A 22,594-nucleotide genomic window follows, 5' to 3' on the forward strand; every position below is an offset into this window, starting at 1 on the left:
AGAAGGCTTCCATCTGTGGTGGCTGGAGCCGGGGTGGACTCTGCGTGCTGCAGATCACACCAGCCCGGGCGACCTGTGATCTCTGGTGCCCCGGGCTCGGCCACCACATCTGACTTCAAACAACAGATCACTCTGTCAAAAAAACAAGTATTTCCTGAGGACCTATTTGATGTTGAGCCCTGTATAGGTGTGATATGAGCTGAATTATGTCCCCGACCTCCAACCAAAAACGAAGAAGAAAGGAAGAAGAAGAAAGAAGAAGAAGAAGAAGGAGAAGAAGAAGGAGAAGAAGAAGGAGAAGAAGAAGAGGAGGAGGAGGAGGAGGAAGAGGAGGAAGAGGAAGAAGAAGAAGAAGAAGAAATTCTTACGTTTGTAACCGAGCAGGACCCTGGGGGGCCTTCCAGGGTCAGGACCCCCCCCCCCCCCCCCCCCCGTGTCCTCCGCTGCACCTTGTCTCTGAAGCATCCAGATAATACTATCTCATGCATGTTTCCTGAGTGTTTCAGATGCTAAACCACCACCAAAGGGAAGACATTAACTACTTAATGATGGAGAGCGTGTGGCCCCCAGACCTTCTGGCGCCTGGGGGTTAAGAATGTTGACCACCCTGTTCCCTCCACATCAACAAATCAGAGATTGTGCTCCAGCTGATCCCATCCCCTGCGGCCCCCTCCCTCACCTGCCCATTAAATACGCTTTGCTGAAGCCCTTGGAGGACTTCAGGGTTTTCTTGGGCACAAGCCACCCCATCTTCCTTGCTCAGCCCTGCAATAAACCTTTCTCTGCTGCAAACTCTGACGTTTGGGTTTGTTTGGCCTCCGTGTCCTGTGGGCACATGAACTGCCTTCGGTGGCATGTTGCGGTCCTGACCCTCTAGTACCTCAGAAGGGGACGGTATTTTGAGAGGATCTTTGAAGAGAGAATTAAGGTTAAGTGAGGTCATTAGAGTGAGCCCTAATGCAAACGATCGGCGTCTTTAAAGAAGAGATTAGAATGCAGAAAAACACAGGGAAGAGGATGAGGGAGAAGCCAGAGAGAAAGGCCTCGGAGGAGGATTAATAAAATGGCCACACTTAGGCTAACAGATTGCTTCTTCTTCTGCTCGCCCTGAAAAGGGTCAACTGAGCTGACTGCCCAGTTGCTACTCACAGGTCCAGGTTCACTGTTAAAACTAAAGCTATTGCTCTTACTGTTTCTACTGTGAACAAAAAATACTGCAAAGCACATCAGTAAACAGAGAGCGCTGGAGCCATCATGCCATCAGCGGCTGCCCCTCCCCCCCGGGAAGACCAGCCCGCAGCCCGGCCTCTGCAGCCCCTCACCACGGTGCCCCCTGAGGCGACTCAGAACAAGAAAGGACAGGACTCTGGCCCTAGGCAGCTCGGTGCTGGTCAAAGGAATGGATTCAGTGAGCCCAAATGTTTGCTTCCTCCCATACGAAGAAAAGCGCTAAATTCTTTAACTTGAGATGCCTGGTGTTCTTTAGATAACAAGTAACCTTTTAATGTTCCAACTCCCTGGTCTGTGTTGTAAAGCTCCTGTGTATCCCAGCCCCTCCCCTGCCTCTTGGGAGCAGCCCCTCAGAGCGATCTGAGGGGCTGTCATCCCGGCTCGAAGGGGTTCGGGTCTTCAGAATTGTCCACCGAATAAGACGCAACTCTCAACTTGCAGGCTGTGCATTTATTCCAGCCGACAGTACTTTATTCCAGGAATCAAAAGCTACAATCATGCTTGGTCTCTGAGTCGATCTCCAGGGAGAAGGTCTCAGAACCGTAACCTTACACGGTAAGCTAAGTACCAGGAAGGCCACGCCTTGAGAGCTCAGGAGACAAAGAGATGAAAAAAGTGACCACCACTGGCCTCTATATAATGGGTCGCCTGGGGCATCATGACGTCATTCTGGGTCTTCTGATCAGAAGATGATTCTGTTGATTGTTTTCAACGCCTTTTTGTCTGAGCTCTGGCTGTAGAACCACCCCACCCCATCCCCAAGGGGGGCTCACAGTTTGGAAGGCACTCGCCTGCTGTGAGTCCACTTTGCCCGGTGAAGCAATAAAGCTGCCTCTTTTCTTCTAAGCTCCGAGACCTTGTCTCTGGGTTATTTGGCTCATTGGGGACGCCAATCTTTCAGCCACAGGGCCTCAGGACAAACCCACCCTGCAGACACCTTGATCTCAGACGTCTAGTCTCCAGAACTGTGAGACAATAAATTTCCACTGTTCAAATCCCAGTCTGACGTCCTCTGCAATGGCGGCCCCAGCAAACAGACACAAGGAGCCACAGAAAACAGCGAAGTAATAACTTGTTGAGGGTTTTGACTTCCTATGAAAATAATTACTGCCTCAGGCTAACAGAAAGTCCAAGGGAGCTGAGCTGAGGGCCGAAGGGAAGATGTGACTATGCCCAGAAACCCTAACCGATTTCTCAGAACGCGCTTCCGTCTTCACAGCACAAGGCTGATCCCCATCAGTTCGTCTGATGAAGGAAAGAGCCTTGTCTCACCCAACAGCTGGAAAACGGGCTTCCGTCTCAGAGCAGAACTCTTGCTCTGAACATCAGCAGGGCTTTCTCAGCTTTTTTTTTTTTCCCCAAGCTCCTCTAAGTGTTGCTGGTGGATGCAACTGGTGCTCCAGGTTCTCGTCCCGCCGTCCCAGAAAGAATTCAGAGACAAGACACTGTGGTTAACAAAGTAAAGTGGGGATTTATTAAGGGGTGGACAGGACACTCTCAAGGGGAGAGCAGGCAGGCTCAGGGGAGCGGCTGCCCTGAGTTTCTTTGGCAAGTTGGTTACATAGGGTATAAAAATGAATGGGTGGAATATTCACTGGGGAGGGACGGGTTTGAGTTCATATTCCCTGATTATCATCCCAGCTCCACCTTCCTGGAGGGAGGAGGGATTTTGTCCTTATTTAGTCTGGATCAGAAGTGTCCTGGCGTAGGTGCATGATGGGTACTTCTACTCTGCAAGGCTGATTTTATTGAAATAATGAGCAAAAGGTTACATTCGGACACCAGAAACTCCTGCCTTTTCCCACCTTTCTTTGTTGGTCTCCAAGCCACTCATCACCCCCAAAAGGTGTGACTACTTATCAGCCCAGAGGTTCCTGCTTTTCCTTCTCTGCCCAGGGACCCCTGGTGCTCACACGATGTGTGGTTTCCTGCATTTGGCCTGTGCCCTGCCTTTCTGCCCAATTCCTGCCATTTGGTCTGCATTCCCCCTCTCTCTGCTCACATCTAGCTGTCTGCCTGCTCTGACAGAAGAGTCCTGAAGCTCTTGTTAAAAACTGGCAGCGATCAGATGCAAAAATAGAGCAAAAGAGAGAGAAATAACCCAAGTCAGGCCATCTTCCTGGTGGGCCGTTGCCCATTTCCATTTTACAAAACAGCCAATCTAGTCTCATGCTCTCGCAGTTCATTCAGATAAAAAGGTAACTTTGTCCTCGAAATGAGAGCTCGCAGGTGCTCTTGATTAAGAAGCCTAAATAAAATATTTAAGTAGCTGTATGATGCCTATTCCTTTATTGCTAACCTTTTTTTTTTTTTGCGGGCGTCCCTCTCAGTGTTCCAGTTTAACGTAGTGAGGACTTCAAGCAGGCCACCGACTAAAAGGAGGGAGGGAACTTTCAGGCCGATGCAGTGCCTCCACCAGTTAACATCGCGATGCACATGGCGGCCACAGGCCCGGGCGCGGGCACACAGCGGCCGTGCTCACTGCCTCCAGAGCTACAGTCCAGAGGACGGCTCCCTACCCAAAGCGCTGTCTTCATCGAGGGCCAGTGCATTCTAGCTGCGAAGTCTGCCCTGTGCTTTGTAGGGGACCTCGCGGTGTCGACGGGGGTAAATGCGCAGCCTAAAAGTTGAGAGTTATGTTTTATTTGGCGGGAGGACTTGAGCCGAATGACGGCCTCTCAGATGGCCCTGAGGGACTGCTCCCAAAAGGTAGGGGAAGGGCTGGGATATACAGGAGCTTTGCAGCAAAGACCAGGGAGTTGGAACAATAAAAGATGACCTGTTATCTAGAGAAAACCAGGCATCTCAAGTTAAAGACTTCAGCGCTTTTCTATGTATCAGAGGGAGCAAACATTTGGGCTCGTTGAATCCATTCCTTTGACAAGCACCGAGCTGTCTAGGGCCAGTGTCCTGTCCTTTCTCGTTCTGAGTCCCCTCAGGGGGCACCACTGTGAGTGGCTGCAGAGGCCGGGCTGCGGGCTGGTCTTCCCTGGGGGGTGGGGCAGCCGCTGATGGCGTGATGGCTTCAGCGCTGTTTGCTGATGCGCTTTGCAGTATTTTTCGTTCACAGCAGCAACCTTGGCCTCTACCAGCTAGATGCCAGTGGTGACACCTCCTTCAGCTGTGACAACCAGAAACATCCCCAGACACTGGCACCCTGGACAAGGGGGAGGAAACGGCCCCCACTGAGTACTACCGGCCCACGGAGTAAGAGGGGTCACTCTATAAGCCGTTACCATGCAAAGAAGGGAAGTGCTTTGGTCCAGACGCAGTGCACGTGACGGGACCCAAATACACCGAGGGGCGGTGGTAAAAAGAAAAACAAACGAAACTGCTTTCTCAACGAAGAGATATAAAACAAAGGCACACTATAATTACTTACTCGGTTTCTACTCTGTGTTAAACACTAGACTTTGCTTGCTTATTTATTCTTTACAGAAGGCCCTTATGTGGACCCCTTTACAGACGTGCTCAAAGACACTTAGAAATAAGTTTGTTCAGTGTTTCGAGAGCAGGATAGGAGTTTCAGGGTCTGACCTGGGATGTAAACTCAAGTCTGGCTAATTCTTAATTTTTTCTTTGCTATATTAAAAAAAATTTTTTTAATTGAAGTATAGTCGATCTGCAAAGTTGTGTTAATTTCTGGTGTACAGCATAGTGATTCATTTATACACATATATATTCCTTTTCATATTCTTTTTCATTAAAGGCCATTATAAGATATTAAATTTAGCTCCCTGTACTCTACAGTAGGACCCTGTTGTTTATCTGTTCTATATATAGTAGTGTGTATCCCAATTTATCCCCCCCACCCACTAATTCTTTTTTTTTTGCTTTTTTTATTGAAATATAATTGATTTACAGTGTTGTACTAGTTTCAAGTCTACAGCAAAGTGATTCATTTATACATATAGAGAGAGAGACAGATATAGATTCTTTTTCAAATTCTTTTCCATCATAGATTATTGCAAAATATTGAATCTCGTTCCCCGTGCTCTACAGCAGGTCCTTGTTGTTTATATATTTTATGTACAGTAGTGTGTATATGTTAATCCCAAACTCCTAACTTATCCTCCTCTCCCCCCACCTCCAGGTCTGGCTAATCCTTTAGGAATGGAGACATTTGAAGAAAGAGAAAATTTCGCTCCATGAGGGCTAACGTACTCAGAGATTAAGAGAACAGCAATAACAAAACACAACTCATATTTGGGACTCACAGTTGGAGACGCTAAGTAAATGCACCACTGAAACAATTTAACTTGGAACCTGGTTTAGAGCAGTGCATAGGGGTTCTACCGGAGAGGCTCTGGGATTCTGCAGCGTCCGTCCTGCCATCATGAGTCTGCAGGCTGGCCTGGCCTCCAGGGCTGCCCCTTCACCTACCTGCCAACTCACTGCCATCCGTAGAACGAGGCAGCTCACCTCACGATTCACAGCAAGTGTGATGGTACCTTCCAGTTTGCTTCCACTGTCCCAGCATAATTCATAAAAACGTCTCCCTTTACTCTCCAAAGTGCCCCAATTTGGATGACAAGTTTTACAACCCCCTTATTAGTAGTCCCGTTATGTCCTGAGCTGAAAAGTTACCAGGCCAGCTACTCTATGTCATTTTATACCATCAGATTCGCTGTGTGAAAACCCAAGGCATTATCTGCTTGTGATATTTAGTAATGCACGCGTTACTGCCAAAAATCTCATGTCAACCTAACACTTATAAGATAATGTCCAAGAAGGTCCTGGCCAATTTGACCCCACTTTGGCTCTCCAATCTTATCTCCTACTCCCAACACAACCTCACGTATTAGTCAATGTTCCTGGAACCAACCATGCGTTCATGCCTCTGGGCTCTCCCACGTGGCATTCTCAATGCCTATATTCCTTCCAACATTCTGTTCGGTGACATTGATCACCGCGATAAGCCTCGCAACACCCTCCCCTGTGCTCTTCACTTGCCAAATGAAGACGCCCCTCAAATGTCATCTCCTCTAAAGAACCCCTGATGCCCTCAGACATCAGCTGCTCGTGTCTGCATGTGCTCACACTGCACGTCACCGTCCTTCTACTAATGGTTCTTTCCAACCTAAAGTTGTGGGTTTGTGCGTCTGTGCCACTCATACTACAAGAAAGTCACCCTTATCTCTGTATCGTGACTGCTTGCGCTCCCTGGTACTCAGTTGATACTTGATAGGTATTTGCTGATGAATGACCACCACCGATGACTGCTGAAATCAGAACTGGCCACATTTTGGATGAGCAATAGGAATTACTGAGTGCCTATCACATTCCTTTTGCTTTGTAATCCGCACAAGTCAGGGACTGCAAGGCACAGTGAGAAGTCAGGTTATCTGCATCTTATTTCTCATGTTGCTTCTTTGTCCTTCTGGGAGACCAAGCAGGTCCATGAACTGTGTTAGATCCCAGCCTTCTTATCTCTAAAGCAAGATGTCAAGACTAGATAATTTCTAAGTTTCTTTTTTCCCCTCCAACTGTAAGTCATCCTTGTTTAAGGTAACATACCAGCCTTCTGACTAATTGTCAGTGAATCAGCATTGACTGAACCTTAGCATGGATATATTTCTTTCTCAACATTTCTACAAATAGTTTTTTAAATTGCAAGATAGTATGTTAGTTAAATATTTTGAACAGGTCAAATAAAGTAAAATAGGAAAGAGTCCCTTATGCTCCAAACACACACACGCACACAAAATCCTTCCTGCACATAAATTATTGGTAATAATATTCTGCTAGTTCTCCTACCATCGCTCTCTGTTCTGGAGTTGATACATCAGTATCTATCTGTTGATTGATCGATCGATCGATCGAAGTTCCCAATTCTTGCCCCCAGCTCTGGCAAGCCATCAGGCAGTCACCAATTCAAAACAGGCTGCTAAGGAGAGTTAGTGAAACTTGGAAAATGCCCCTAAATTTGGAGTTTGCTGTCCCCAGAGGAGAATCTGACATCACCCAAACCATCTGGATCATGGAAGTGCCTTAAAAAAACAAATCCTTGCCTGAAATAGGCCGTCACGCTGATCGATACTTTCAGAAGCCCTTTTTTTGTTTTTGTTTACTTTTTACCCCCAAATTAGCCTGCTTGCTAAATTGACACAAAGTGGTTTAAAAAGTAGGATCTGTGTACAGTGTTGTAAATTCTCCAATCTTAGCACATTCATATGAAAATTTATAGAAAGAAGACGACACGATGGGAGATTAGAAGTACAGTGTGATACAGCTCCTGCTCTCTGAGTACACCCTGTTACTACTACTGATTTATAATCAAACTAACAGAAACATGGGGAGTGTCTCACAGGTTATGAAATCCTTTTCTGTGCATTATTTCAGTTGAATCCTGGGAACAACCTGTAACAAATCTCTTTGCAGATGCTAAAGGTCCAAAAGGGTACAGATCATGCAGACAGGGCATGGGACATTCAGGATTTAAATAAAAATATACGCCTGTGACATTGATATGGCCCCTGAGGTTCAAACTCTAAAATGATACTGAGTGAAATCTGCCCACAGGAATATGGCTTTCCATGAAGTGTCAAGTCTTTAGAAGTCAACTTTGCATGAATTTATGCGGTAACCTGGAATTCAAGTTATGATGATGACAGTCTGAGTAAACTGATAAATACCTTGGAACTCAACGGCTAAAAGTCACGTTTAAACACAATCCCATCTCAACAAGTTGGTGGGAAACCCAGTAGAGCAGATGCTACAATTTCCTACATCCTACTCAGCTGAAGGATGAAAAAACTCAGAGAAGAGAATATTATTCCCGTTTGGTTGAAGGGTCTGATTGATGCTGCATCTTTACCTCTTTGTGAAAAAGCCCTGTATCATTCCAGCACCCCAAAACCTTTTTCACAGCTCCCCAAGTGGGAGATGAAAGTGAAAAAAAAATGCCGTTGATCATAATGCTGGCTCTTACCAAGCGTTAAGCTGTTTGTAAACAGATGAATGCTCAGATGATTTTTCCAGTTTGCATCTAGATATTGGTCAGAGTGTAGTTGCTGGCAAAGAAAATGTAATAAAGTTTTAAAAATCTTAAAATAATAATAAAAAAAAAGTGCTGCCATTAAATGTGTGTCTGCTACGGTCCAGGTGACTCGCATAGCTGACCTCTCACTTCCACAATAATCCTGAACCAAGGTACCTTCTAGCTCCTTTTTGCTGCATACGTGGACATTTCAGAGGCTGTGTGAAATTTGCCTCTGTTCCTGAGACTGGTCAGTGGAAGCTCTGACACCCAGGTAAGCCTGTGGATTCCCCGGTTCACCAGGGTTTCATGCTCTTGCCCTGAGACACAAGCAAGCCAAAGACTGGGAGAAGAAAGGACTTATTATTATTTGCAGCAAGTAAGGAGAATGCCGGAGATCTTACCCAAAGCGGCGTCTCCCTGAACAGCTAATGTGGGGAAAGTTTAAGCTAAAGGTATAATGCATACTCATGAAGGGGCCTGGGTGGTGGACAGAGTCCAAGCTTTCATTGACTGAAGTCACAGGGGTCAGAAAAAGTCAACATCATCAGCCCTCAGGTTCCGGGTGACCTGGTGGCTGAGCACTTCAGGCCCATCTTTACCACTGACACAGAACTGGGAGACTTTACCACTGACACATCATCTTTGATCTTGTTACTCCTCTTGCCTGATAGCAGTCATGTGTTCTTTTGTTCCCTTAAGATCATTAATTACTGAGACCTGTTCAAGGCAAGTGCTGGGGCCAGGCTTAGATCACCAAACGGTGTAAGCCAAAAATGGCTTCTCTTATGTCAAGAAAGTCATGGCTGGTTCCTTCTTCTCCAGGGATGCCCTACCCTAGCTGCTTACAGAGGGACAAAGAAGGAGACTTGAAGAGGTGTTTTTAAAGGCCGATCCACCCTTAGGTAATCCCACGTAATGCTAGTGGTTCCATCACTACCACCAGGGTTGAGAGTCACCCTCAGTGTAGGCTGGTCCTCAATGTCTAGATCTACAAATGTCCAAAGGTGGCTGCAGTTACCATGCCTAGGATTCACCTCCAAAATTCTCTAATGTGTTTGTGAAATACTTCATAACACTGCCCCCTGCACACATCCATCATAACCACACTGTTTTTTGTTTCTTAATTACAATGAAAGAATGAAGTCACTGAGTGCCACTTAAAGAAACCTGCATAACTTGATTCAACCCTGCTTCTCCAACATCTATGGACCTGCAAAAACACCTTTCCACCATCAGACGCCTTCACATCTCGAGGAACAGCCGTTCAGAGAAGCCCACGAGGAAGCCATCCCCGAGCAGGCTGTTCTCTGTGACCTTTCTGACTCAGGCCTTCCACTGCCTGGGAGGTGAGGCCAGAACAGGGAAGTCTCCGGGCCTCCCCTGCAGGGCTAACAGTCTTCCCTGCAGTGGGGTATCTGCTTGGGATGTGAAGTGCTCTGTACAAAAATGCCACACTCTAATCCTGTCACCTTTCAGATCAATGAGGTAAGTGACAGCAATTCAAGTTCCCTGTCAGCTTAATTGAAGGAAGCGAAACACAATTAGCGGGCATCAGTGCAAGGCTGGTGCCGTGACACGGAGCCCCGAGGGGGAGGCCAGCACAGTGGGCCACAGGGAACGATGAACTCCTCCTGTCTGACAATTTTGTTCAAAGTCTTAATTACAATGCTGCTGGAGGGGGAAAATTGTTTTATAAATGCCATTACAAACACAGGCTGATTGCAGAAATCTTTTCATCGAAAAACCAATTAAACCATTATTTCCTCTCAGATTACAATGGTAAAGTATAAGTTTTTCATTTAGGAAAGCAGTTTTGCAATCTTACGTTCATCATATTTAGAGAGCTTTTTTTTTTTTTAAAGTATCAACAGGCCAAAACAATCTTAGAAATTAGAAACTCTATGAAGACGATAATAAATTAAAGATTAAAAAAAAGACTACCACGATGCAGACAAAAGATTCAATGAAATGTTTTTGCTAAAATGTGAAAGGAGGGCGCTTATGTGTAGCACTCAGTCATTTTGGTGAGCACACTTTGAAAAAATGATGTAAAAATCATTTAAAAAAAAAAAAACTACTGCCAAATTTGACAAGATTTTTTTCACAACCACTAAAATGCAAGCTCTCAGAGGGCAAGGAGTTCTGCTCCGTTCACACACGTGCTGGCAGCGCAAACGAAACAGAAAAAAGTCGTTGACAGAAAGCTGCTCTCCGACTGGCTTTGACGTGGTCCCTTGAATTTCATACGTTAGAAACAAAGGGCTGAGTTGAGTCAATTGAAATTTCACAGATTTTCTTTAAACCATTTCATGTTTGTAGATAGATAATTAATTCCTGACCAGAAACAAAAAAGATGAAAACAGTCACCAAAAAGGGATGTCATTTTGCAATCGAGCGAGACCTTATGGGGACCTTCCCTGGACGGCCCCTCCCCGACACCCTCTCTACAGCTCCTCTCTGAAGCACCCAGGTGACAGTATCTGATGCGCCTTTCCTGAGCTGCTTTACAGCTGCGAAAACCCTCAGCAAACGGAAGAAGTCAGCTACTTGATGGTCACGAGCACATGGCCCCTAACCTGCTGGTGCCTAAGGATTGATAACGTTAACCCCTGTGACATCTCCTTGTCATGTCACCATCAGCCAGTCAGAGAACTGTGCATGAGCTGATCACAGACCCTGGGACGCCCCTCCCTTGCTGGGCTTTTAAAAATACTTGGCTGAAACCCACCAGGGAGTTCGGATGTTCTGAGCACTAGCTGTCCTGGACTCTTCGCTTGGCACCTGCAGTCCACCCTGCAGTTTCCTTCACCGCAGCCCAGCATGAGACGCTTGGCTTTACCGCGCGCAGGCGAGTGGACCCAAGTTGGGTTTGGTAACAGTTTCCAATTATAGGGGAAATCAAAGAGACAAAAGGCCGTGTATGCAGATAAGAGGGAAGAAGTCATGCTATAAAGAGGCTAAAACTCACAGATGATTTGGGATGACGGTACGTGGCTGCACGTTCAAGCTGATGCCTTGAAGTCAAACGACGAGTAGCCCCGCCACTGACCGAAACCCCAGCTCTTGCCTGCTCCTGCTCCCCGAGCCTGACTTTACTTCAAGAGGTTCTTTCACTTGATGGGAAAAGATAAAACACTTTCTGCTTTGAGAAAAGACTGGTAGACTAAAATCCGTGCAGACAAGCAGGGGTGATTATAAAAGGATTATCTGCTTCATGAAGGATTCTCTGCCGGCTGATTTTAAATAGTGAGCTCGGTGTTTACTTACAGAGCATCAGTTATGTTGGGGGTGAGGGTAGGACGTGGCGACTATCCTGGAGAAGATACTTTTTCAGCTAAATTACTAGGAGCCACTGACAAATGAAGGTCAGTCTGAAAACAGAATATCTGTTTCTTTCCTCCCAAATAATGTAGAAGTCCAAGCAGAACTTAATTTTCAAACACAAATACGGAATGAACGCCCATATTTTCAGGAATAACTGAATCAAGGCAAAAACATGTACTACGTTTAACGTTTGCAGACTTCACCATCTCCATTTTTACAGAGAGAAAGAAACGAGGAGGGTCCAGTCCCAGAAACTTTAATTAACAAATCAAACTGACCCTTCGTGTTGAACTCGAAGTGATCAGGCAGATGCAGTTTATAAGACACACCATCATTATTTGAAAAGACCCTTTTCTCCCGGAGTCAAGACAAGGAGAACGGTTATTTTTAGCCAGCTTTCTCTGGTACAACGCAAATCAGATAAGGGTCTCTCTCCGAGGACCTGAAAGGAAGGGAACCACCCACTTAACTGTGTTCAACCCAATCCTCCCCCAACAAACTCGATTTTAAAAAACAGAACCAGAAAACGTGTTGCGGAATATTTAAGGATGACACACCGCAGTAAGCGCTGGAAACCACATTTCAACCACTGTTAGTGGCTATTACCGCTCCCGTCGGAGACAAGAAAATTAGCTGTAATTGGGTAAGCGACTGGAGAACAGCACAGGAATGGGAATTGAGCAGACACTTAATTAATGGTGTTGGGAGAAGGGAAATGGGATTAATGAACGGTTGATATAAATTCCATTTTGTTATTGGGTTAATCACTGGTCTCATGAAAATTTATTTCCTGGCTAAGATTTATAACAGGGTTTTTAAAATATTTTATTCCGTTCAGAATAACTTCTAACTTGCATTGTAATTTCCAGAACCCATACCAGCCACATCATTTATGGGTGTGTACCCCAACCCACTTGCCTGCAGCATCATAAAAATGCGACAGGACCCAATTCTTGGTACAGAACCCCTCATATGAGAGGGAGAGGGTAAGGCAGATCTGACATACTATTTAGATCATTTTGGACATGCCAATGATTTCATAACCAGGTGGGGAGTTTGGTGTCACAAGAACAAAGCCCCAGCTCAGTGCTGGGTTTCAGCCGACGGAGCGGTCCCCCCGCCTGGCTTCACCTGAGAGCACCCGCAGTGGCATGCTTGCGACTCCTTGACTATTCAGTTTAATTCTTAGCGTTATCATGGAGTTATTCTTCGTCATGTTTGCTCTGCTCATATTTCAGCCCATGAAATGTCAGAGATAACAAACTGAAGTTAACTCAGGACTCAAGTAATGGTACCAGTGTTTTTTTTTTTTTAATTTTTTTTTAAAAGCACTTACCAGAAAATGGTATTTCTTTGCTTATTTTTCATCATAGCTAAACCTCACTTGTACTTAAATTGATTTTTGTATTGAAATGGTGTCCCCTGCAGCATTTTAAAAACAACATAATTGTTTAGAATCTGTATTTTTAAAATGTATTTCCTTAAAAATAGACGTGTTATCTGGATGATTAACTTAATAGAGGTTAAACTAGCTTTGAATTTACTGGGATATTTATTTTTAACCATAAAATGGCCTTGAACACACTGATAACAAGAAAACTGGTGGACAAAATTTATAAAAACTGGTATATGGGTAAGACGCGATGAGAGAGGTTAAATGCTCAAATCCAACACATAAATGTGGAGCTGACAAATGTTTGTTTTAAAAGAATTCTTGGCCTTAAGAAACTCTTTAAAAACTGTAAGTCCCCATTAAATATTAGAGTAACTGCTTGCATGTAAATCTAATATCAGGAAAGATATGGACTTTCTACTAATTTCATCATTTAAAAATGGCAAGTTGTGCCCAGTTGGTTTGTTTAAGCCCTTTGTGAAAGAGAGAAGTGTTACTGGTGTTATTGCTCCCTCCCTCCACACGCAGAACCAGCGCTTCAGGGAAACTGAGTGACTTCCTGAAGGGTGTCAAGGTAAAGAGATACAATTTTTAAAAGGAAAAAAAAATCTTCCTCTTAAAAACTAAGGGAAGACTCTCTCCCGTACCCCTACCTTTTTCTTGGAGCATTTATTTTAAAAACCTTGTGATTCTTCTTCTGCCTCTTTGAAACATACACAAATCTTTTCAAAAGCTAAATAAGCCAGCTTTACAATTCTAGGGTGTCTTTCTCAAGGACCCGGGCACTATGTCTCTGTATTGCCGTCATCAAGAGAGACACAGTGTCTGTGGTGGGGCAGGGACCCAACTTCTGCCAGGTCCTCCTTCCAAGCTGCTAAACTATCATGTCCTAAAGATATGGGTTTATTTTTCCTTTGGATAAAGCCAGTGAGCTAACTCAGATAGTCATCCCAGGCACCAGGCAGCTCCAGGACGGACCGCGTGTGACAAAGGGCTCCCTTACTTGAGCACTAGAACTGTTCATCCTGAGAGCACGTGTGGGGTGGGGGGTTACTGGCCTGGCTGCCGGAAGGGTGAGACTGCCTCCCGTCTCTGCACTCTCTTAGCCCCTGGCCTGGTTTAATGCTTATTCAACAGCAAAACGATTTTCCTTCCCTTCTACCTTTGTGGAGAGGATTCCGAGTTGGGAGAAGATTTTGGTTTTAGTTATATTTCATTTCCCCAATAGTGACACGTATGATAAACGTTTAACAGAGTCGGGATTCAGGCCAGGCCTGCATCCATCTGCTGCCCCCACCCCCACCTTGAACATCACAGCCATTCGTCCTGCGTATCCCTCCGCCTGGGCCCACGTTACATCCTGACTTTGAAAATGTCTTTCTTTGGGAACTGGCACGATTGTGTCAACTGAATGGAAGTCGAACTATTAATGTGTGGTCTTATGAATAAGGATATACCTTGTCGGAAATTGCATTTGGCTTAGGAGCATTTGCTTTAAGCATTTTCCTCAGGATCAACTCTGCTCTCTGGAACAAGATCTACTCCACTTGTAAGTCCATATTATTCAAAACCGAGTGAGACCATATTCAGTCCCTTGAGAACCCACACTAAGATCCAGGATAATGCAGAGGCCCCATGAGAGACAAATGGAAATACGATTCTTGCTACTGTGTTTTCAAACCACTTGTTACTATTAAGAAATGCATTTGTTACCATATGATAGCACTTACAAGTGGGATCTAAACTATGACACAAATGAACCTATTTACAAAACAGAAACAGACTCAGAGACATAGAACACAAACTTATAGTTACCAAAGGGGAAAGGGTTGGGGATGGGATAAATTAGGAGTCTGGGATCAGCAGATACAAACTACTGTATATAAAATACATAAACAACAGGGTCCTCCTGTATAGCACAGGGAGCTATAATCAAGATTTTGTAATAGCCTAGAACAGAAAAGAACACGTAAAGAAATACATATCTACATATATATGTAGGTGTGTATATATAACTGAATCACTGTCTGTACATAGGAAACTAACACAACATTGTAAATCAACTGTATTTCAATTAAAAAAATATTTCTTCATAGGGACTCAGATATTCTTGTGAGTTATTGGGGAGGCCTGAATATTTGCCACATTTTGGTTAATAAACACTCATTCCTTCTTCAGGCAGATCTCCTATCTGCTAGAAAACCAGTTAGGGGCCTACACAAATTGGCATTGCATAGGTCCTTACGGGGTACAAAACAAAGGACTCTCATGCACTGAAGGCCATCCAGGCATGGAAGGGGAGGGCCTGGCTCACATGATACGCACATTACCATCCGCTCTCAGGGCATAGTCAAGTTTTGGCAAGTCCACCATAAAAAAAAAAAAATCATTACAATAAATTCAATAATGTGTAATGAATGCTAATTCATCAACAGCGAGTCTGAATGGAATGATGAGTGCTAGCAGCACATTCAAATTAGTGACCCGCACAGGCAGACGGGGGTTCTGCATCCAGCCCCACGACGTGAGAAATCACATGAGGAAGCGAATAAGCCAGGACGCCGTTATTACAGGTGAACGCTTCATTTTTTAAAGCGCAGCTTTTGCAAATACCAGCACTTACATTCACCTGCACGTCTGTCCTAGATGAGAGGTTTTCAAGCAGGGACAAGAATACGTACCTCTAAAAATATGTCAAGCTGAGCACTTTCCAGATCCTTGGACCCCATACATTATTCTTACCTAACTCGGTCTAACCATATGTGTTCTCACCTATATTCTTACCTAACCCGGGCTGTTTGAGACACGCCCATGGTTGAAGTTCTCCTTCTTTTTTATTTTCCCTCCTACCACTCTCCCATGTTACTTAAGAAAGGCACATTTCTCACCCATTTTGCGCCTTACTAAAGTCTATTATTCTGAGGTGTAAAAATTTCTAGTGTGCTAAGATAAGGGACAGTTATTTTATTTTGTTGGGTTTTTTTTTTTTTGGAGGGGTTATTAAGTTTACTCATTTATTTATTTTAATGGAGGTGCTGGGGATTGAACTCAGGACCTCGTGCACGCTAAGCACACACTCTACCCTGGAGCTATTCCCTCCCCCCAGGGAAAGTTATTTTACTCAAACAATCATAAGTCATAACAGTTATCATTACTCTATAATAACAAAATATATTTTGTTTCATAATTATTCATCAAAAGTCCTAGTATTTGTTGTTTTGATAAATTATGTGTTAATAACTGTTGTAATCAAAGCACAAACCAGAATATGCTTTTTAGCATATAGCCTTATGGTTCACCAGGAAAAAAAATGGAACAATTTAAATACTTTGTTCTGCTACCTCCCCCAGTAGCTTCAAAAAGATCACATATGTACCTAGGAATAAAACATTCAGTCCACTACTTTAAAAACTAGCTCAAGTAGTAGGGCACATGCTTGGCGTGCACAAGGTCCTGGGTGCGATCCCCAGTGCCTCCTCTAAAAATAAATAACTAAACTTAATTACCTCCCCAATAAGCAAATAATAAAATTTAAAGATAGTATCTGTTGCGTTTAAAAAAGAAAGAGTATATATATATACATGTACTTGTATGTGTGTATAAGTATGTGAGTATATATATATAAAGACACTACAAAACTTGGAGAGACACATACTATTAATACACAAAAAGACTCGATATTATTAAGATATCAGTTCTCCCAAAGTTTATCTACAGATTGAACGTAATCCCAATCAAAATCACGGCAGTTGGTGGTTGTCGTTTTGGTAGAAACTGATCATCTGATTCTAGGCTTACATGCCAAGACAAAAGAATAGAAGAGCCAAGGTTATTTCAAAGAATAAAGTTGAAACATTTACGCCATACGATTTCAAAACTTACCGTAAAACTATAATAATTATGATTGTGTGGTGTTGGCGTAAATATAGATGGAAACGTCGGCAGAAACACGTAGCGGGCAGAAAGGGACCTGCACACATGGGGTCACTTTATCTTTAGTAACAGTATCAAAGCAACTCAGTACAGAAAGTTCTGTTCAGTAAGTGGGCCCTAGACTAACAGGGGGTTAAAAAAAAATCAGTTAAAAATTTCAAGCCTAAACAGAAGTTGTTACAGCACCAATTTCTGACAGGACAGAACAGGAACCCCAGTCCAAAGAGGAAAAGAAATGACCCAACAGGTGAAAATGTCATGTTTTCCGTGGGTGGGATGGTGACACTGTGGTTTCATTAGACGGATTTAAAGAGTGATGGCGGGAGTTTACTTTACAGCGCCAACATCCACAGAACATGGGAGCTACATCCTCTGCGCTGATTAGCCTTAGCGTAAACACGGTGGACGGCTACTTAGAGAGATAAAAGGAAACACATACGTTTCCAAAAATGCTTCAAGGGATCACAAGCTCAACAAAAAAGTAAGGACTGTTGATGAAATCCTCCTCATGCATACATTCATTTAGCAAAAATATTTTGAACACCTATTGGGGGAAAGGCTATAGCTCGGTGGTAGAGCGCATACTTACTGTGCAGAAGTCCTGGGTTCAATCCCTGGTACCTCCATTAAAACAAACAAACAAACAAACAAACAAACAAACAAACCTAATCACCTCTCTGGCCCCCGCCCCCAAACAACAACCCCAAAAAAGTGCTATAAAAAAGTCTCTTCTGAGTCCCTATTATGTGCCAAAGAGAGCGTTTGAAAATAGCACGCAATGGTTAACATTCATTAAATGTTTACTACATGCTGCACGTGTCCTAGGCGCTTTGTAAGCTTTAACTGAATTCCTCCTCATCTCCCCTCCGTACCATTGTGTCTGCATTTCATGGGTGACAAAGCCGAGGCACAGAAAGGTTAGGGCTGTGTCCTCAGTCCATACAGCTAAGGAATAAACACGACGGGCCCTCCCAGAGCCTGTATCCCTGACGATGAGGAGTCAAGCAGCCCAGTCTCTTTTCATCCATCTACAGGTGTCATGCATGAAGGTAAGTTTCACTTCTGCCCTCCCGTGTCCTAAGAGTCCCCTGCACTACCACGGACCAATAGAAAATCAGCACTAGAGATGGCTTCTCCCAGCAGAGTCCTGGGTCAGATGGTGGCGGTCCACAACCTGCGCAGGTAAACATTTGATGGCATGATCTGTAGGAATCTAACATGATTCTGTCCAAGGCCTGGAGCCAGGAATCCACCCGAAGCCCTGCCTTTCGTTCTCAGTGCTTGAGTGCAAAACAGGAGGACTACGTTGGAAGGATCCCACTGGGCCTTCTGTCTTCAGGATGTAAACATCAAGAAATAAGAACATGAGATTCTCCTTTTTCTCTCTTCTGCCACTACATCTTCCGGTGCCAGGTGGAGTCGGGGAGGAAGAAAGAGGCATTGTCTCCATCCATCCCTCAAGTCAGTCCTGTTTTTGGAGACCTCTCCTCTGTGCCCAAGTCAAGGACAGCTACTGTGAGAGGCTAAGAGATAAGTAAGGCTTCCTGCCCTCAGAGGACCTGCAAGGAGAGGGGGCAATCGGAACAGAAAATGCCAAATACAGACAGACTGTGAGATGGTTGATACCTACCTACAGGGCACCACGCCACTTTCTTTCATCCCCTCGCTCCTCCTTCCTTGCTCTTTTTCCTTCTTTCCTGCCAAAAATGAATTTCTCCAAATGCTTCCTTGCAGGGCAACTTTAAGGTTAACCGTCAATGATCCCTGGAGATAACTGCATACCATGGATTAAGTAAACGAAAAACACTGTCCTTTAAGATGACCATCAAGTGACCTTTCATTTTGACAGGGTTTGCACTCGCGGGGGTTATGGGTGACTTCTGGGTGGTGCCTGTCTGTGGTTGGTCAGCCAGTCTGAAATGAGCATTCCTGGCTGACTTACATCACTCCCACCTTCCCGTGATCTCAGCTCATTCCATAAATACTTCATCACTTCTTGCCATGCCTTTGAGCCTTTCGAGGAGCCCCAAAGCCCTTGCTGGGTTTCTTTATTACTTCAGAAATATCTGATCGCTAAGAGTTCTCAGCCTGACGGAGAAGACAAGAAAAATGCTCAGGAAGAGATTTCCGAATACAGGTGACTGATTACAGAGCTGGAAATGACGCCAACAGCAATCTTGAGTCCCTGGAAGGTGAGAGCAGGGATGAGTGCCGCGGTCCAAGGAGGCTTCACTGACCACCTGGGATCTGGGCTGATGTTACTTACTGCTTCCATTTCCCGCCTCGGCCCCGCACCTCCCTTTCTCATCCTTTTCCCTCATGACGGTCTCCCTTCTGTTCTCTGCCATTCTCTGGACTCCTAAACCTTGGTGCCTTAGTCTCTCTGCACTGTCCCCCGCTGGGTCTCCATCACCAGGACGATGCCTGGCCCATCACTGGTGCATGAAAAATGTTTATCAGACCAGAGTATCTCAAGATGTTTGAGCCGGAAGAAATCTTGGAGATGGCTCCATTTATAAATGAGGTCCAGAGGGGCTGAGAGATTGACCCAGGACCACGCCACCTGCAGCAGTAGCAGGTGGATTCAGCAGCCTGGAGGCCCTGGCCACTGACTCCGGTATGGGGATGTTTCCACCACGTCTGCTGCCCCCTTCCCTGTGCAGTCACCTCTGCACCAGTATGAGGCTAAACCCGCTTACCCGGCTGGCTTTTGGCTTCTGCAGCGAGCCAACTCATGTTATCACTACCCAGCGGCCGAAGCTATTTTGGAGAAGAAAACCAGGCTCAGCAGGCATGTTCCCTATCTTATTGCTCTGCAGGCTGCTTTGCACAGAAAAAAAAAAGTAGGCAAGTGAAACAAAAGCTGAAAAGGGCCAAACTGTTACATAATTGCCATGAGAGAGTTACGAAGGCTAAAGAGGGTGCCGGTGGAGGACAGTGATTATCCTGAAGAACGAAATGGATGGAGACTAAGAAATGGAATCATTTGGGGGGGGAAAAAAGGGAACAACGTGTCTGTGCTATTTACACAGTATTACAGACCGTGGAAAGCAAACAGTCACTTTTTTGGATGTCATGTATTTTAACTTCACGACAGTACCAATTGTTCAGCCTAATTAGAACTGTCGCTTTAATGTTCCCTGAAAACAAGTCTTTAAAAAATCATATGGAGTTCAAAAAAGAAAGGAAAAAAATGTCCAATGTGAAAAAATAAAGGAAGTCCATCACCATACATAAAAGAGCATCTTTGCTGATGACAACTCAGGATGTTCAGTTGCTGAAACTCGAGTGACCAGGGCAGGACGATGGCTAGAATATTCGTCAGGGCTACGTCTAGCAGCATGCGGTGGAAATCCACCAAAGAGCGGCATAAAAAGTCTGAGGTTTATACTTCTCACTTAGCAAGAAGTTGTTCAGGGGTAATAGAGCAGCTGAGGGAAATCAAAGTCTCCATAATCCTCAGAACATAGCTCTAATCCTCACCATCACAAAGGAGCTGCCGAACCTCCAGCCACTGCGTCCATATTCCAGGCAAGAAGAGGACAAGGGAAGAGCAAAAAGAGCATGTTGGCTTTCTGTCAAAAAAAAAAAAAAAAAACTCTCTCCCAGAAGGTGTCTGCTTACATCTTATCAGCCAGACGTATGCCATGAGGCAACTCCTAGCAGCCAGGAAGTCTAGAAAGTCAACTCTTTTTGAGCTGAGCACACTGACCACCTGGATAGAGGGGGCAACACGTTAATACCCGTGAGGCCCAGGGTGGCAGACTTAGGTTCCGAGCTGGAAAGAAACCTCTGGGCCTCTCTGCCCTCCTTCCCATCCAGGGCAGCGAGCCCCGGCTCTCACCCCTAGTAGTTCGTCCTCTTGCAAAGAACTGAAGTCCTCCCGTGGGTGTCAGGTGCCGTCCAGGCTCTCACCGCCCAGGGTGTGGCCCCGCACAAGGAGCATCAGTGCCTGCATGTGGGACACGGACCTGCACCTCACCGCTTCCACAGGACAGCCGTTTACCAGAAGAGACCTTCCACATGCCGCCTTGCAGATACATTTCCATGAGACTCTACACACGCCCAAGGCATGAGTTCACATACTTGGCTTTTGGGGGAAGTGGGGAGCTATAGGTAATCAGGTTTATTTATGTATTTATTTAATGGAGGCACTGGGGACTGGACCCAGGACCTTGTGCGTCCTAGGCACACACTCTACCACTGCACTGTCCCTTCCCCGCCAAGTTCAAATACTTGAACGACAGAAATTCTATCCTCCTTAAGGCTTCTTTTTTAAAACCCCCCCCAAAGACTCCTCAACCCATCTACTTTCACAGCCCTCACAACACTGGTGACTCTGTTTGTGTTTTGTGTGGCTTTGCCCCCTTAAACGTCTGTCCCTGGAAATCCCCATGGCACTCGAGATGCTGTGTGTTTGTAGTCGTGAACAAGGGAGTCGCGTGACACGTGGCCTTCTTCAGTTGGCAGCTTTTGCAGTTTGCAGCGGACGAGTGGTTTGGTCACGATGACACTGGACAAAAAGCCTTTTCAAATCAAGCACCGTAATTATATCCTCTGTCCTCCTCTTCTCTGTGATGGACTCCCAGCCTCACCCACTGTCCCCCCTCCATACACCTTCCCTTCTGGAATTCGATCCTCTGTGTCCTCCACATGGCCTTTTTGTTCCTGGTTCTTTCAAGGAAGTGTTTTGGTAGAAATACTCCTCGAGGGAGGCACAAACTGAAGAGGAGGGAAGGACTCTCATCCAAGGTGAGGAAGAGGAGGAGGCGGCTGAGGGCTGAGCGGCTGACTGCTCCAGTGGCCGCTCTCCGCAGCGGAAGCCCTTTCTCTCACGTACCCGCTTCCGCCTGCCGACCACCGCCCCCCTTTCTTCGGGTTAGGCGGCCTCCCGGAGCACAGAGGGGCCGCCGCACAGTGCCTGGGGGATGAAGTGCTTTCCTGTTCAAGCCATTTCCTAAATTAGGCTCATTTGGAAGCCGTATTAATTCAAGCCGCTGAGATATTATTTAGCACCTTGCTGCTCCAGGACAGTAAATAATGCCACTCTTTCAAAGCATAACGCCACTAGAGTTCACAAAGCTCTTCCACTGAGGTTATCCCGTGGGATCTCGGCAACAGCGCACCAGGCGGGGCCGGGGCATGACTACTGTTTTGTAATGATGCTGACACCCCTGTTCTGAGGTCATCTGGTAACTGGGTTAGAGGCAGAGGTGGGCCTGGAGCATCTGTCTCCTAACCACTCACTCAGGATTTTTCCCACTGTGACATGAAAAACATAAAGAGTTTCTATTACAGGACACATGATCTTTGTATTACAGATATTGTCATTTAAATGTATTCAATGTAAAAAAAATAGGGAAAAAAAAGAAAGAAATGTATTCACCGCGGCTGGGCATCCTAGACGCCAATACACGACGAGGCTATCCCAGAAAGGAGAGCGCAGTCAAGATTCTAACCAGTAGATGTTAAATATTTTTATTTAGAAGAAGACAGTTGTACTTTTATTACATCTATGGCAAACTACCGCATGGTTTGACTGAGACAGAAAATTGTAGTATCTGTTGGGGAGTTGTTTTGTCTGCTCCTTGATTTTCATGGCTGAATTTTGTTCCTTACTCCTTAAAAATTAAACCACTGCCCCCCTGACTGCTTATTTTGGTCTTTATCAGAGACTTGAGAGTCTAAGTGGAGAAGGCGTGGCAAGGATGACAGGGGAGGGGCGTGAGGCT

The 22,594-nt window shown here is 45.2% G+C and overlaps 1 protein-coding gene across 3 annotated transcripts in view; it reads right to left on the reverse strand.

Moving 5' to 3' along the window:
• The window catches only part of CTNNA2 (catenin alpha 2), a 944,841-nt gene that overhangs the window by 249,440 nt on the left and 672,807 nt on the right, over window positions 1-22,594 (reverse strand). The gene's annotated exons all lie outside the window — the stretch shown is intronic.

The sequence above is a fragment of the Camelus ferus genome, chromosome 36 (genome assembly GCF_009834535.1).
Source record: "Camelus ferus isolate YT-003-E chromosome 36, BCGSAC_Cfer_1.0, whole genome shotgun sequence".
Lineage (NCBI taxonomy): Eukaryota > Metazoa > Chordata > Mammalia > Artiodactyla > Camelidae > Camelus > Camelus ferus.